General features: G+C 40.9%; 1 protein-coding gene across 2 annotated transcripts in view; it reads right to left on the bottom strand.

Annotated features, from left to right (window-relative positions):
- The window catches only part of st3gal3b (ST3 beta-galactoside alpha-2,3-sialyltransferase 3b), a 57,519-nt gene extending 41,697 nt beyond the window's left edge, over positions 1–15,822 (bottom strand). The window contains exon 1 of one of the 2 annotated variants that reach the window (XM_085378420.1): positions 15,722–15,822. The gene's annotated coding sequence lies outside the window, so the exon portion shown is untranslated. The remainder of the gene's footprint in view (positions 1–15,721) is intronic. The other variant, XM_085378419.1, reaches the window with a different exon arrangement.
- Positions 15,823–17,088: the final 1,266 nt, after the last annotated feature.

Genomic DNA, 17,088 nt, shown 5'->3' with positions numbered 1-17,088 from the left:
CTCACTCTTTCCGCACTTCCACACGGGGCGGCAGCTGAGGTGAGGTTCTGTTTGGGTTTTTATTTTATGTATTGTTTAAGGTACTGAGTAACTTAAATCTCTGTTTTCTTTCAGCATTGGCAGTCCATGTGTGTCTTTGTTTCCTTCCTTTTTTGCCTTATTTATTTGAGAATAAAAGGAGTACCCTGAAAATAATTCTGCATTAGATGGCTGCTTTTCTTATTCTAACCGGATGAGCCCATGAAGCTGATTTCTTCAGCCCTGAACCTTCCTCCCTTCAAAACATGGTCCTTCGAGCCGGATAGGTATTAGCATCATGGATACACAACAGCCATCTAGAAAATCCAGTCGTGATAGTAGACCTCCTGCCTACCTGCAACAGTATGAAGTTCAGTACCCTGGAGCTAGAAGAGCTACATGTGAGACAGAGAGCCAAACTGAATGTCAGCACAGTGATAAAGACACACATGGGCTGCAGGATCCTGTCGGAGAGTCAGAAAGACCACCAGAGACATCCCTTGTTCCTTTACCCACCACCCAAGATGAGGTCATGAGGGAACTCCTAACGACCATGAGGGAGATTAAGCAATTTATGATTCAATCATCTCCTTCCCATTCTTGTAGCTCCAGATCTTCCATTCGCACAGTCTCATCAGATGGAATCAAAGCTTCTGTATGCAGTTTACGAGCCAGTCCTCAAACACATCAACAACATGAGCAGCTCCCAGTGATTGATACAGTAACCTGTCAATCACCCTTCCAGCCCCTGCAGATTAGCCGTCAGTCTGGCTTAGTTACAGCTGCCAGCCCTCCTTTACCTAATTCAACAATACTAGATGCTGCTATCCCTTCAACTGGTTTGCCTAGACCAGTCCTTGCTACAGAAGATGAGACTCCCTTTGATTTCCTGGCCTTATCACGGCAGGATCCCGACCAGATCTCATGTGTTCAACCTGCTGTTCCTTTAGCTGAAGACCCTGTTCAACCTCTCATTCGCATATCTGACCACAAGCATTGCCCTCCTCTAGAGCAGCAACCAGCTACATCCAATACCTCATATGAACAGAAACCTTTGATATCTGGTACTGCTAGCTCGGGTCACTCCTCTAGCACGAGAACACATGTATATAAGCTTGAAGGTCCTTCATTTCCAGACCTTAGTAGAGAAGACGAAATGCAATACAGGATGTTACGGATGGCCCTTACAAACCTTCTTGATCCTCATGAGACAGAGCACTTCAAATATCATGTCCTTCTTGATCACCTCAAAGTAGACCAAGCTAAACGATTAGCTCTTGCCTTTTCCTACGCTCCTGACCCATACACTCAAGCCATCAAAGCCCTTGATGAGCGTTATGGGCAACCAAGACAGCTGGCATTGAAAGAGCTAAAGAATATACTGGAACTGCCTCCTATCAGAGCAGGTGATGGTCAGAGCCTTGATAATTTTGCTCTTCGAGTACAGGCTTTAGTTGGGTTGCTTAGCACTATGGGAGAACAAGGACGTGCAGAACTAGACTGTGGCTCCCATGTCGATCGCTTGTTAGTGAAGTTGCCTGCAGAGCATTTCAGTCGCTTCAAACGGCATGTTTACAGGGAACAGGGAGAAATGACGTATACCTTGCCTTTGTTCTCATCCTGGTTGCAAATGGAATGCAGGTGTCAACCAAAGAAGGCCAGTCCTGTTCCATCCTTCAACCAGACACGACCTGCCCGTAAGTACGCTTCTCCACTTACAACAATATTACATGAAGCAAATACATCTGATGATTCTGTACATGCAACACAGCCGATCATGACAACTAAGGCTACATGTGCATATTGCTGCTCACCAGAACATCACATTAGTAAGTGTCCTGGGTTTATTCAGAAGACAAAGGATGAGAAAAACTGGATAAAAGTAAACAAACGGTGTTGGCGTTGTGCTAGGAATCATCAGGCCGCAAAGTGTGACCTGAAGAAAGCATGTGCCACCTGTATGGGACTACATCTCCAGATCCTATGCGATGTAAATAAGAGATCTAAAACTGACACTCATCCTGTAGTGAGGACGCTATACTTTGATAGACCTAGTGATTGTCCTAGTGTCCTTTTAAAGGTCGTGAAAGTGCTCCTGCGAAATGGCAAAAGAACCCTTGAAACATATGCAGTACTTGACGATGGCTCCCAGCGTACCATTCTTCTGACATCAGCTGCACAGCATCTCAACCTAACTGGGGAAGCAGAGAGATTATCACTTAGAACGGTCCGTCAAGAAGTTGAAACTATTCATGGTTCTTCCGTAAGTTTCAAAATCTCACCCATCGCACACCCAGAGAAAACCTACACAATTACTAATGCCTTCACTGCAAATCACCTAGCACTTTCAGACCACACCTACCCTGTATCATCTCTCCAACGGAGATACAAGCATCTTCAAGGTATCCCATTATCCATTATTAATAAAGCAGCGCCACTCCTGCTCATAGGCTCAGATCATACTCACCTCATCACGCCTACTGCTCCATTGAGACAGGGACCATATGGGTCTCCTGCAGGAGTTAAAACCCAATTAGGATGGACACTTCAAGGCCCGATCACAGATTTTCATCCCCAGAGCAGTACAGAGCACGTGCAGTGTTTGTTCACATCTCTCAGTTCATCTGCAGATGTACTGCGTTATCATGTTGAGAAGCTATGGCAACTAGACACTTTACCTGAATACAGTGAGAAATCTGTGATCCGATCAAAGCAAGATCAACTGGCACTGGAACTCCTTGAACAGGCCACAAAAAGGGTTGAGATCAATGGTGTTAATCGCTACGCCACTCCTCTTCTTCGGATGGCAAACTTTCCTCCTTTGAATGTCCCTCCAACTGTAGTCATGTCTAGACTCCGCAACACTGAGGCTCGGTTAGCTAAAGATCCTGGCAAAGCCATGTCTTACAAGGATCAGATTTTGAAATTGGAGCAAGCAGGCTATATAGTCAAACTTAGCCCAGAGGAGATGCACAATAGCAAAGAAACCTGGTATATCCCTCATCATATGACAAGTCACAACAATAAAGATCGCATAGTCTTTGACTGCTCTTTCACATTTCAAGGTCAGTGTCTCAATAAGTACCTATTGCCAGGACCAATCCTAGGCCCAACACTTCTTGGTGTTTTGTTGCGTTTTAGGCAACATTCAGTAGCAATAAGTGGCGACATCAAAGGCATGTTTCACCAAGTCCGTCTTCTGCCTCCTGATAAACCACTCCTCCGATTCCTGTGGCGTGACATGAACAAAGCAGCTCCCCCTTCAGTGTATGAGTGGCAGGTACTCCCCTTTGGCACGACCTGCAGCCCTTGTTGTGCAATCTATGCACTGCAGAAACATGTGAAGGAATATCAATCTGACAAAGATGTGCAGTCTTCAGTAATGCAGTGTTTCTATGTTGATAACTGCTTGCAGAGTTTTCCATCAGCAGAGTTAGCTCGAACACTCCTAGACAAATTAAGAAACCATCTATCAGAAGGAGGCTTCGACCTTCGCCAGTGGGCCAGCAATAATCCTGTTGTGATTAGCCATCTACCATCTGAGGTAAGAACGGCAAGTAATGAACTTTGCCTGACTGAAGACAAGCCATCTGGCCCACATGAACGCACATTAGGATTATTGTGGAATTGTGAGACTGATTTGTTTGCCTATAAATACAGAACTCTAGCCTCACACCCCACCACAATGCGTCGTATCTATGCAGTACTTGCTCGTCTGTATGACCCATTAGGCTACTTACTCCCATTCACAACACGCGCCAAAACCTTGGTGCAAGAGCTATGGAGAAAAGAGAGAGATTGGGACGACCCTTCCCTTCCACACGACCTCTTAGAGGCATGGAAGTCCTGGGAAGAAGAACTTTGTTATCTCCCACAAATTGCCATCCCACGTTGCTATACTTCTAAGGAAATGGATGTTTCTACCACAGTTCGAGACATTCATATCTTCTGTGACGCTTCAGAGCGAGCATATGGTGCTGTCGCATATTTGAGATCAGATGATCTTGAAGGCCATGTAGAACTGAGTTTCTTGTTAGCTCGCTCACGTGTTGCTCCTAAACGGCATTTAACAATACCCAGACTGGAGCTATGCGCAGCCCTACTAGGCGCACGCCTCAGTGAGCTCATACAAACAGAACTCACCTTACCAGTCAGGACTACCACCCTTTGGTCTGACTCGACAACTGTACTTCACTGGCTTCAGTCAGATTCCTGCCGTTTCAAGGTATTCGTAGGAGCCAGAGTCTCAGAAATTCAAAACCTCACAAACAGTCAAGACTGGAGATACATCAATTCAGCCACAAATCCTGCTGATGATGTTACGAGAGGTAAATCCCTGAAAGAGTTCCTTAGCCCAAACAGGTGGACTGAGGGTCCCTCGTTTCTGCATGAACCTCCAAATAACTGGCCCACAGTTACAGATCTCCATCCTGATGATGATCAGACTGAGTTAAAGAAATCCTACTTTTTTGGTATTGTCAGTATACCCTCCCATACATACACACCCAGCTTCAGAACGTATCAAGAGCTATTGGATTTCACGGCTCATTCACTCTCCAACCAAAAGGGTAACATTCCTTCTGCAGCTGATTATCAAACAGCAGAACAAGAAATCCTTCGTCAGGCACAACTGGACAGTTTCGGTGAAGATTTAGCCCGTTTACAGTCAAACAAACCCCTCTCATCTGACAGCCGTCTATTGTGTTTGTCACCAGTGTTGTGCAGGAATTCTGGACTTATCCATGTAGGAGGCCGACTACGGCAAAGCCCAGACTTGGAATTGAATGTCATTCACCCAATAGTACTTGATCCTGCTCATCCAGTGACCAAACTGATCATACAAAATTATGATGACAAACTGCATCATGCTGGTTCAGAAAGACTTTTTGCTGAACTACGTCGGAAATTCTGGATTCTCAGAGGAAGGGAAGCCGTACGCAGGCATCGGTATAGCTGCGTCGCATGTCAGAAATGGAGAGCACAGCCCATCATTCCAAAAATGTCAGACTTGCCTGCTGCTCGTCTTAGGTTATTCAAACCACCTTTCTACTCCACAGGAATAGACTGCTTTGGACCATACAAGGTCAAGACAGGCCGCAGATCGGAGAAAAGGTGGGGAATAATATTCAAATGTCTCACCACTCGGTGTATACATCTTGACCTCCTAAACAGTATGGATACAGACTCCTTCCTCATGGCCCTCCAACGATTCATTTCTCGACGAGGAACACCCCTGGAAATTATATGTGATCAAGGAACTAACTTCAAAGGAGGAGATAAGGAACTACGGGCAGCTTTTAACAACCTTGCTCCGACTCTGCAGTCGGTCCTAATGACTAAAAGAATCCATTTCAAATTCAATCCCCCACATGCACCCCATTTCGGCGGAGCCTGGGAGAGGGAGATACGTTCTGTGAAGAATGCTCTGAAGAGAACCATTGGTGCCCAACTGGTCACTGAAGAGGTCTTAAGAACAGTCCTAATTGAGGTTGAAGGCATTCTTAACTCAAAACCCCTAGGCTATGTATCATCAGACATTGCGGACATTGACCCCGTAACCCCAAACCTTCTCCTTATGGGCCGACATGATTCATCACTCCCCCTGGTATCCTATTCTGATTCTGACCTCCTAGGCCGACGACAATGGCGACATGCACAAATATTGGCAGATCACTTCTGGCGACACTTCATAAGAGACTATCTACCATCCCTCCAAAGAAGACCCAAATGGCAGAAGGAAAAACCAGATCTCACATTGAACTCTGTCGTCATGATTATGGATTCACACCTTCCACGAGCCCTTTGGCCTGTAGGAAGAGTGACGCGCTTGCTGAAAAGCCCAGATGACCACATCAGAACTGTGGAGGTCTTAGTACAGGATAAAACCTATATCCGCCCTGTCTCCTGTCTGATTCCCCCTGCCCTCGCTTCCTGACGAAGACTGATCCTGATCATATCAACATATTTCTCACTAGAAATATGGGGGCGGCTGTTGTAGAGACCCACCTTTTAGCACATCCCAGCACACCCACTCACTTCACCAGATGCACCTTGTTTAGTTCTCTCACCTTTGATTGGGTGTGGTGCTTGTCCTTGATTGCACTCACCTGTCACACATTATATGTCACACAGTATATAAGGACTGCATTCACTTTTGGCTCACTCTTTCCGCACTTCCACACGGGGCGGCAGCTGAGGTGAGGTTCTGTTTGGGTTTTTATTTTATGTATTGTTTAAGGTACTGAGTAACTTAAATCTCTGTTTTCTTTCAGCATTGGCAGTCCATGTGTGTCTTTGTTTCCTTTTTTTGCCTTATTTATTTGAGAATAAAAGGAGTACCCTGAAAATAATTCTGCATTAGATGGCTGCTTTTCTTATTCTAACCGGATGAGCCCATGAAGCTGATTTCTTCAGCCCTGAACCTTCCTCCCTTCAAAACAAATGTATAACATGTATAAGAACAAGTCAAAGGAGCTTGCAAAGAAAAGCGTCTGGACTTCTTTAAGTTGCTTGAAGACGTTTCACCTCTCTTCCAAGAAGCTTCTTCAGTTCTAAGGTCAAATGGTGGGGAGTCCCAGATTTAAACCTAGTGGGAGAATATCCCCCCACAGAGGGACAAAAGGACCCCCTGATGATCCTCTAATCACATGAGCCAAGGTATGAAAATGGGTGTGGGTCCCAATCAGCCAGGGTTTCGGGTGAGCTCATTGTGAAACCTGGCCCCACCTTATCACGCGAATTCCTGAGGTCAGATGGCCCAGGATGTGAGTGGGCGTTCAGGGGTCCTTTTGTCCCTCTGTGAGGGGATATTCTCCCACTAGGTTTAAATCTGGGACCCTCCCCCATTTGACCTTAGAACTGAAGAAGCTTCTCGGATGAGAGGTGAAATGTCTTCAAGCAACTTAAAGAAGTCCAGACGCTTTTCTTTGCAAGCTCCTTTGACTACGATGACCTGGATGACTGAGAACCTTCACAGACAAAAATAGGAAATACTTCCTTTTAAAACTACACATATTACATTCATCACTTCAGTATTCGTAAAGAGGAGGTAATAATATGCAAAGGTAACCCAACCATTGTGTCAACTTCAACCAGTTTTTAAAAAAGAAGATTGCACTGTATTGTGCAAGTCTTGGACCGCCCTAGATTTCTTCATATTTTCCTTACAAGAAGCGAGACTATCTAGTAACTGTTTGATCTTGAGCGTTAACATTTAGATTTCTGAATTTGTGATTTACTTAACACTGACCAAACTGCATGCATTAAAAAAGGCACCTAACCCAGGGGATGAACATGTGTTGTGTCTACACATAAAGGACTACTTAGCACAAAGCTAATTTTAAACTGTATCTTCAGGCCCTTTGTTACTAGCTACAGGCATAAATTAGTATTTTTGCAACAACAACGCAATTCCCAAGGCTATTAAAAAATTACTAACAAAAAAACAAAACAAATAAGCAAAATCTTAAGTCAAGTCCTTGAAATAGAAAAGAAAAATCAGCAAAGACCTGATGCAGGACCAGAGAGATATATCTGCATTTGCATTTGAAATGCAAACTATCATCAGTATGTATGGGAGAGGTCAGTTGAGAGGTACAACTTGGTGTCTTTTTTTTGTTTTAGATTACATTTTTACACTCCGACCCTTAAACCGCACAGAGTATGGAGCTGAGAATTAAAAGTAAAACTATCGGGAGCAGGTTGTACTCCAACTTTGGGCGGTACATTACCAGAACCACAGAATGAAGATCACAGTGTGCACTGCATTACCGCAGATGTGTTTTCATTTGGTTATTTAGAAAATCCATAAATTTTTGTTACACTTCATTCTAATCTGCTGCCAAATCTTTTTTTACTAACTGCAATTACACAGAACACACCAAGAATACCTGTTAAATTAATTTCACTTGTATCTGCTGGCATACCAAAGCTATTTCCACACCTCCTTTATTAGGCTGTGAGACTGTAAGCTTTAATGTTTAAACAAAACCAGTTTACTGTCACCCTAAAAATAAACGGCAGCTCTGAGAGCGCACTCAGTGATTAAACTAAATTTGAATTAAACTGCATCTACAGTTCACCAAATTCATAGAATTTAAAAAAAAGTAGTATTAATTGCGTGTCCTTTTTGCAAAAGTTTGTTATTTATTTTAGATTTTTAATCATGTCTGATAAAGTCTCTGGAGTAGGGGGTGATGATGACAATAATTCTGTGGAAGAAGAGTCACATGACATGTGAAACTTCCTTTTCAGATTAGTCAAATGCTGCTAACACCATGCCTTATATGAAAAGGAAACTCTGGGTTAACTTGGACAGCTGATTCATGTAACTGCTTATACCAACTATATATGTTGGAATAAGTGAATCCAGATAGCAGAAAGGTATTCTGGTTGAACTTGCTTTGTAGTATAGGGATCGGATCTGAGCTCTATCCTTAACATAAAATGGTTTGTCTTTAAATGGTTGACTTACTCTACATGGTGTAAGTATGATTGATTATGAGATAACGACACACTTTAGATTTAGTTCTCCAGGCTTTCTGAAGGTTATTGACTGCTGTTCAATACTTTTCAGTCCAGTCCTTGTACCTGACACTTTTCAGAATTTTTTTTTTTTTTTAACTTTTATTTAACTTTTTTCCCCAACAAATATAAGACTGGTTCACATCCGAAATAATAACACTACACAGCACTAGAATATTACAACATTATGTCCATAACTGTTGTCCACTAGGATCCAGTTTACAGGTTACTCCCAGTGCTTCCAGTGGTTTCTTCCATTTGTTCACAAAAATTCGGGAGCTCCCATCAATATAGTGTCCCGGCCTGATCAGAGTCATAACTTCAATGATGAGCGACTTCCATAGAGAAATGGAGGGAGGCTCAGCCCCCACCCATCTCAACATAATGTTTTTCCTGGCCAACATTAACAGTGACTGAATTACATGCTCATGTTGTACCAGTGAGACAGGAATATATCCCAATATACACATTAATGGGTTTTCTGTCACCTGATGACCAATGGCTGTACTAATATTGGCGCAGACCTCTTTCCAAAATGACTGGATAATAGCACATTCCCACAAGCAGTGGAATCTAGTGCCCACTCTGACCTTACACTTGAGACAGTTTGGAGATGTTCCCATATTATACTTACTATAAATATACGGAGAAATATACACATTGTGCAAAATTTTGTACTGCAGTTCTTTAAATCGGTTACAAACAGAGATTTTAGATGGAAGGAGCAAGATTTTGTCCCATGCCTGTATATCTATTTCACATTTAAGCAGCGTCCCCCAATATTTTCTCAATCATGCCAGTTTATCCACAATTAGGGCATAAATCTCGGAATAAAACTTTGATACAAAATGTTTATGCTCCCTATTATCCAGAAAAAATTTCTCCAACCGAAAAGAGGCAGTTGAGATTTGTAATGATTTAGCATTTTTTAACACATAATTTCTCAATTGCAAATACTTATAAAACTCAGTCTTTGACATAGAATACTGGGACTTCAAGGATTCAAATGATTTAAACTCACCATGTTTAAAGAGGTCATAAAACCTCTTTACACCTACTTTATGCCATCCCACAAAGCTTGACCCTATGTTTTGCGGCAGAAGGTCTGGATTATTTATAAACGTTGACAAGATATTAAACGGAAGACTACTGTTAAAAATTTTCTCAGTTTTCCCCACGTCCACATAGCATTATATATCAGTGGGTTATGCTTTATTACGTGAGGTAAGTCATTTAGATGTTTCCCTAAAAAGTTAACAGGTGAGGATGGTTTACATAATACTTCCTCAATATTTAGCCATGGCAGATCAGAATGTTCATGTATCCAGGAAGAAAGAATCCTCACTTGTATTGAGAGGACATAATTTTCTATGTTTGGCACTCCCCACCCGCCCAGATCTTTCGGTAACTGTAGTGTCTCCAATTTAATTTTGGGTTTTCTTCCTGCCCAAATGAAATCCACCATAGCCTTGTTAATTACTTTAATATCTTCTGATTTCAAAATTGCAAACAACATGCCTGTGGGATATAATATTTTTGGTAGGATTACCATTTTAATGAGATTTATTCTTCCCAAAAATTATATCGGAAGTGACCTCCATCTTGTCAGCATCTCTCGAAGATCTTGAACCACTCCATTAATATTTTCTCTATATACAGTGATCAACATTTGGTGTAACTTTAACTCCCAAATATACAAAACCTGATGGTGCCCAATGAAAGGGTTTAACATGTAAAGGTTCATTATCCCCTCCACTACACAAAGTCATTATAACAGATTTATCAAAATTTACTTTGTATCCAGATATAAGACCAAAGTCCTTGATACACCTAGTAAGAACGGGTAAAGAGTTAACCGGGTCAGTCAGTGTCAGAAGAATATCGTCTGCATAGAGCAGAATTTTATGTTGTCTAACCCCAATTTTAACTCCAGGAACACTTGGATTTTGTCTAATGGCCATGGCCAAAGGCTCGATGGCCAAAGCAAATAATAGTGGTGACAATGGGCTACCTTGTGCTGTACCTCTGCTCAATAAAAATGGGGAAGATAACAAGCCGTTAGTTAACACAGATGCTATTGGTGATTTGTATATAATTTTGATCCACCCCAGAAAGTTTTTTCCAAACCCAAATCTTCTCATTATTTCAAACATATATTCCCATTCAATTCTATCGAATGCCTTTTCAGCATCCATAGAAACAACAACCCCAGGGATCTGATGAAAATTTAAAAAATGAATAATATTAAATAGGCGTCGAGTATTATTATAAGAATTCCTCCCCTTAATAAAGCCTGTCTGATCAGCATGCACGATAGAGCACATTACTTTTTCTAGCCTAAGAGCCAGTATCTTTGAAAGTATTTTATTATCAGCACCAAGAAGGCTAATAGGCCTGTAAGATGAGCATGACTCCGGATTTTTATCTTTTTTAGCTATCAATGTTATATTAGCCTGGTACATAGATTCTGGGAGTTTCGATTCTTCAAATGCTTTATTAAAAACCCTTAATAATAAACTATTTAACTTCATTTTCATTACCTTAAAAAATTCTACTGGGAAGCCATCTGCCCCAGGACATTTCCCTGACTGGAGTGCAGATATAGCTTTATCCACCTATATCAATGTTACGGGTGACTCCAGCAGGCTAACCTGATCTTCAGAAAGCTGAGGGAATACTAAGTCGTTTAGGAAAAAGCCTGAGTTAAGCCTTGTTATGTCCATCTCAGATTGATATAAGTTTGTATAGAATTCTCTGAAGCACTCATTAATCTGACGGTTTCCTACTTGTCTTTCACCATTCACATCCACAATAGCTGTGATAAAGGAACTTGATGGAGTATTCCTTGCAAGACGAGCCAGAAAGCGGTTGGGCTTACTAGCTGATTCAAAAAGCCGTCGTCTAGCAAGAAGGACATCTCTTTCAGCCTTTCGCATTATCAAATTACACAAAGATGTCCTGGCAATATTAAGCTCACTTAATGTTTCAGCTGATTTTGTTACATAGTATTGTTTCTCCAGCTTTTTTATATTATTCTCGATCTCTAACTGCCTTGTTAATCGTTGCTTCCTTTTATGACTTGTGTATGAAATAATCATCCCTCTCATGTAAGCCTTATAGCTATCCCATAAAGTTCTCGTGTCTATCTCCTCTTTATCATTTATTTCTAAGAATACTGTTGTTTGCTCTGTTATGAAATGTATAAATTTCTCATCCAAAAGAGACGGTGTACTCATCTTCCAAGACCTAAAGCGCTCAATATGTCTCATGGGTTGAATGGTTAAGACCACAGGAGCATGGTCAGAGAGACCTATATGACCAATATTTACCTGCTGAACTAAGAATATTTTTCATTTTTAATTAATTTTTTTGCTTGAGCCACTTAATACTGACTTAATACTTCAGTATTCAAACATAAAAAGGCATCGAACTCAAGTTAAGCTGTTTATCATTTGGTCTCATTGTTTTAGTTAAATCTACAAAAGGCCAAAGATTAAGTCTGACAAGCATAAAATGTTGTATTTGCACTAACAAAGAGCTATTAGCTGAAAGTGTGGCATATCATAGCATGGTGTGTAGTGTCCTTAAAAAATCTGAAGTAAGTGGACAGTGGAGAAAAGAAGCAATGTGAGGCCTAACTTATCCACAGCAGATGAACAGTATCTGAAAGTTAAGACCTTAAGAAATAAGACAAAAATCCAGCAGATACAAAATAGTTTTAGTGGAAGGGTGGCTGTCAAGGAGCCATTCTTAAGGATGGGAAATGCAGAGAAAGGGGTGAGGTATGCTGAACTACACAAGAACTGGAATGAAAGATCAGAGAAAAACAAAGGTCTGGGAAGCTTAATCTAAAAATTGAAATGTTTTGTTTTAAATCTTCAATATGTAAGTAGGAGGACAGGAGAGGGGTATAGCAGTGAGACTGCACAGCCATCTGTAAAACACAGTGGAGGCTGTGTCATGATTTGGGGCTGAATTTCAGTCAGGGGTGTCGGAGATCTTGTTAAAATTAATGAAATGCAGAAAAGCACCATCAGATTTTGATTCACCATTGAGTACTCTTTGAAAACCATCTGTTCCAACTTCTGCAATCTGGTAGAAGGTTCTGCATCTTCTGGGCAAGGACAGAGAGACTCAAGAGGAGCTTCTATCCCCAAGCCATCCGTGCCCTAAACACACACACCCGCCCTCTCACATCATCTATAATTGACTGAGACAGGACTCTCTTCCAAACACTCTAAACCAAGGCACAATGTACATTTCAAATTCCTTTAATTTTAAATATGTTTATATTGTCTATCCTGTAAAATAGTCAGATGTCTATTCATATTAATGTACAGAATTCACCTGCTTGCTGCTACTACTGCACATTCACCCAGTGTATATACTATATGTAGATATATATAATGTTCTTCCTCTACCCCCCCCCCCCCCCCCCCCCCCCCAATTTTTGCACATGTCGAGGAGCGTGTCAGGCTACATTTCACTGTGTGTTATACTTGTATAACTATGCATGTGACAAATAAAGAACCTTGAACCTTGAACCTTGAACCTGAATCTAATTGGCAACAGCTTCATTTTTCAGAATGACAATGATCCGGCACACACTGCCAGTGCAGCAAAAGCATTCATGGATAGAAAAACACACAATGGATCCCTATCAGTCCCGATTGGCCTCCCCAGAGCCGGACTCAACATTATTGAAGCTATGTAGATCATGTTGACAGAGAACAGAACAAAAGGCAGCCAACATCCAAAGAAGATCTTTGAATGTTCTCGAAGAAGCCTGGAGAACTCTTCCTGAAGACTACTTAAAGAAACAAGAAGAAAGCTGCCTGAGAGAGCTCAAGCTATGAGGGTTTTTACCTTATATATGCATGTTTGCATGCGTCTTTATAATTCACTGCACCTGTTTCCTAGCTAAATGTAAAGAAAAGATAAATTGCTCAAGACTTTTCCACAGTACTGTATACTTAGCATATAAATAAGTAAATAAAATTTCTCAGTTCCAACAGTTGATATGTCGATTTTGGATTAAATTCAAGTGAACACAACAAACTATTTGCAAATTGTGTTGATTCCTGGACATAGACCCGTATCATCCTCTGCATCAGCATGGCCCCTGTAGACTTTGTATGCTGTATGCTTTCAATCCCAGCTAGACTTTTACCCCATCACATAGCTGCTTACAGCACATTATGTTGCAGTAAATCCATAGTCCTGTCCTTCTCACCTGCTCAGGTTACTCACTTTATTCAGTTTTCCTTGTGCTTCTTGTTTCTTATTTATGACACGACATTCACATGGTCTCATTTCCTACATAACCAGTTGTTGGGCTGAGAGCCAAGGCAGGAGGCAGCAGTCTTCCGTTTTTTGCCCAGCAAAGAGTGTGGCAGAGTAGCACACCGATCTATTAATATTGAATCAAGCAGGAAATAGAATCTGCTCACCCACTGTTCTCCATCTGGGGTCAGGAGATTAGCAGGAGCCAGGAGAAAAAAACACGAGCAAACTCACGCACGCACACACTTACCCTATTGAGAATCACAAGCCCTTTCAAGAGCTGGTGTGGGATTCCCTTATGAGTTGGCACGGGAGTCATTCATTGCTATGGTCTTGCAAGAAGGAAGAATCAAGAATTTTTCTGATCTCTAACCACATCTGTGTAGTGCACCATTATTTATTCGTCTGGCTTACTGAAGGGAAAATGTACCATTTCTCCTATACAATTCTGTTCTGTCTATCCCAAGTTCAGTCCCTGAGATGAAAGCACGTGGAAATTAATTTGATCATTTGGGGGTTGTGGCTTAGCACTTTTACAGCTGTGGTTTCCCTCCTTCTACTGATACACTCCACTGCTCTGATGAATTATTTTCAGACTTGCAAACAAGAACAAACCAGAGCAGTATAGCCTTGACTGACTATTTGGTCATGTTAACAGAAATACACGTGCTGGTGAAAATGCTATCCTACTCCCTGCTTCTTAATTGCTTTCTATTAGCAGTGATACCATCCGGTTACAGATATTTAAGTTTTCTCTCCACAGTGCAGACGGTTTCTGTCGTGCATAAGCTCACACTTTTGCCTAACCAAGGAGCTTTTATTTTATTCTTCTAACAATGAAGTTATTATTTTTTTTACAACATAGTACCTTAAATCGGCTTGTATTACAGTTTTTCTCAGTTACTTTGGCATGTTTCTTGCTCAGCTCTGATTGTGTATTCCCCAAAAGATGCAGCCATATAGTCTAGCAGCAGAAGGCTTCAACTCATCCAGAATAATTTATTCAGGTTTCACAATCTCACAACTAAATGACAGCAGCAACCTGGCCAGGGTGTACCCCACCTTTTGCCCTATGACAGCTGGATGAGGCTCCAGTACTCCTGCAAACCTAAATTAGATAGACAATTGAGGAAGTAGATGGAACTAAAGGGAATTTTCCTTGATATCTTCCTAAAACTGGGCTGATCTGCAAGTATGCCTTGGCCATCCAGTCATACGGGTTAGAAGTGATGTCATTCAGGTTAAAATTATGTTGCAAAGTTTACAAGTAAATGTGACTCACTGCAGTTTACAAACCTAATGACACGTGCTCCTGTTGCAACCTCGAACAGTCGGTATCCACAACGTAATCTCTCTCTCTCTCTCTTCTTTTTTGCCTTAATTGTCAGGTATGCACATGACCAAATGTACTATGCAAATGCAGTGATATTAACAGAAGTATTTTTTGTTTTAGATATGTCAAAAAGTATCAATTTGAATGAATTAATTGTGGAACAGGATTATTAACATCCTTTCTATGTCTGTCCTCATCGCAAATCTAAGTTAAAATAATACACGACTACAGCCAAAGTGAACGGTGGGCAAAATTAATACTCCAGTGTTCTGCCATGTGAATCATCAGACCACTTCCTTAGTGGTGTGTGTGGCTTTTACTCTAGCAAACAGTTCTGCATTTATTTGCTGATGTTTATGTGTATGGGGTCAATTTGGCATAATAAAAAGGAATTGTTATGGCGACATACACAAATACAGAAACAATATCCCGATGGAGGACATAATTTTGCGAATGAATAGATTATTAATGTATCACTTACAGAACTGTTCTTGGCTTTTTAAAGTTGTGTAACATATAGGGGGGAAAAAATCTGATTAATGCATCTGAGTTTTATAAACTTACATTAAAGGTAGAAAGAAACATCACCTTTTCAGCTGCTGCCGTCAAGTCCTTTAGCCAGAGTATTAAAACTAGACAAGAACTAAGAACTAAGAACAGATGAATCACGGAGGTTTCCAAAAAAAAAAAAAGGACCATATTGATTTGGAGACTTCCTTTTTAGGTCACCGTAAACAGTAGTTAATCAGTAACAGAAATAATGGGGAAAATAAGACTCTAGAAATCCAATAAAATACTGGCTGTACATTGTGGCTGGGCTCTGTACACAGCTGTTAATTAATTACAAGGTTGGAATTCATTATTTCATACAATACAGTATAATAATGTTTGGGGACTGGATGAAGCAGGAACTGATAAAAGCAGAGGGAGATATTTGGTGCGACCTTCGTACTAGATGTTAACAAACATCGCACAAGCTTGTTTAAATAAGATCCTGTTGTGACAGATATTTCATGGAATTTGGATCCTTTGTACATTTATAAACAGCAGGATTTCATGAACAAGAAGCCATAACACAGTAACTGTGAGTTATTTTAAGGTTTTATATTTGAGGACATAAAATAAATCTTGTCCTTAACAGGAATTAAAATGAAATAACTACAACCTGAGATGATCTACAGTGCATATAATATTCAATTTTATCATTTACTTAACAAAAATAAAGCCAAAGTGCTGCTGATCAAAATACACTTGATTTATTAATCAACAGCAAGTGTGAAAAGCAAAGGGTTTTTTTTAGTTTGCTGGCCTGGAGCATTCAGGTGTGTCTTGATAATGAGAAAGGACATCAGCTCCAAGGTTAGATCGTGCAATACTCAGACAAATTGCCAAAAACCCAAGAGCTACATCCCAGTCTCTACAGGCCTCGGTTAGCATGTTAAATGTTAGAGCTCATGACAGTACATTAAGAGAAAGACAGAACAAGTACAGGTTGCTTAGAAGGATTACCAAGAGAAAGTCTCTTCTCTCTAAAAAGAACCTGGCAGCATGGCTTAACTTTGAAAATTTACATCAGAGCAAACTACAAGACTTCTGGATGTCATCTGGATAGATGAGACCAAACTGCAGATATTTCTCCATAATGCGCATAACGCCTCATTTGGCTAAAAGAAAAGGGGTGATTGGGGTAAAGGGGATGCCCTTTTTTGCAGCCACTGGACCTGAGTATCTTATATTGTTATATTGTTATGTTATATTCTTTTGTGAGGCCAACTGTCCGACAGCTAAAGACCCAAACTGGGTCAACAGGTCAATGATCCCAAGCACAGCAGCGAATCTAGAACAGAATGGCTGAAAAGGAGAAGAATCAACATGTTACAATGGCCCAGTCAAAAGTCCAGACCAATGACTGTAAAAACATATTATATATT

This window comes from Diplotaxodon limnothrissa, linkage group LG18 (genome assembly GCF_057381915.1).
Source record: "Diplotaxodon limnothrissa isolate DT_005_m linkage group LG18, D_limnothrissa_male_GT1.1, whole genome shotgun sequence".
Classification (NCBI taxonomy): Eukaryota; Metazoa; Chordata; class Actinopteri; order Cichliformes; family Cichlidae; genus Diplotaxodon; species Diplotaxodon limnothrissa.
The sequence above is the reverse complement of the archived record's forward strand: the minus strand, read 5'-3'. Positions and strand labels throughout refer to the sequence as shown.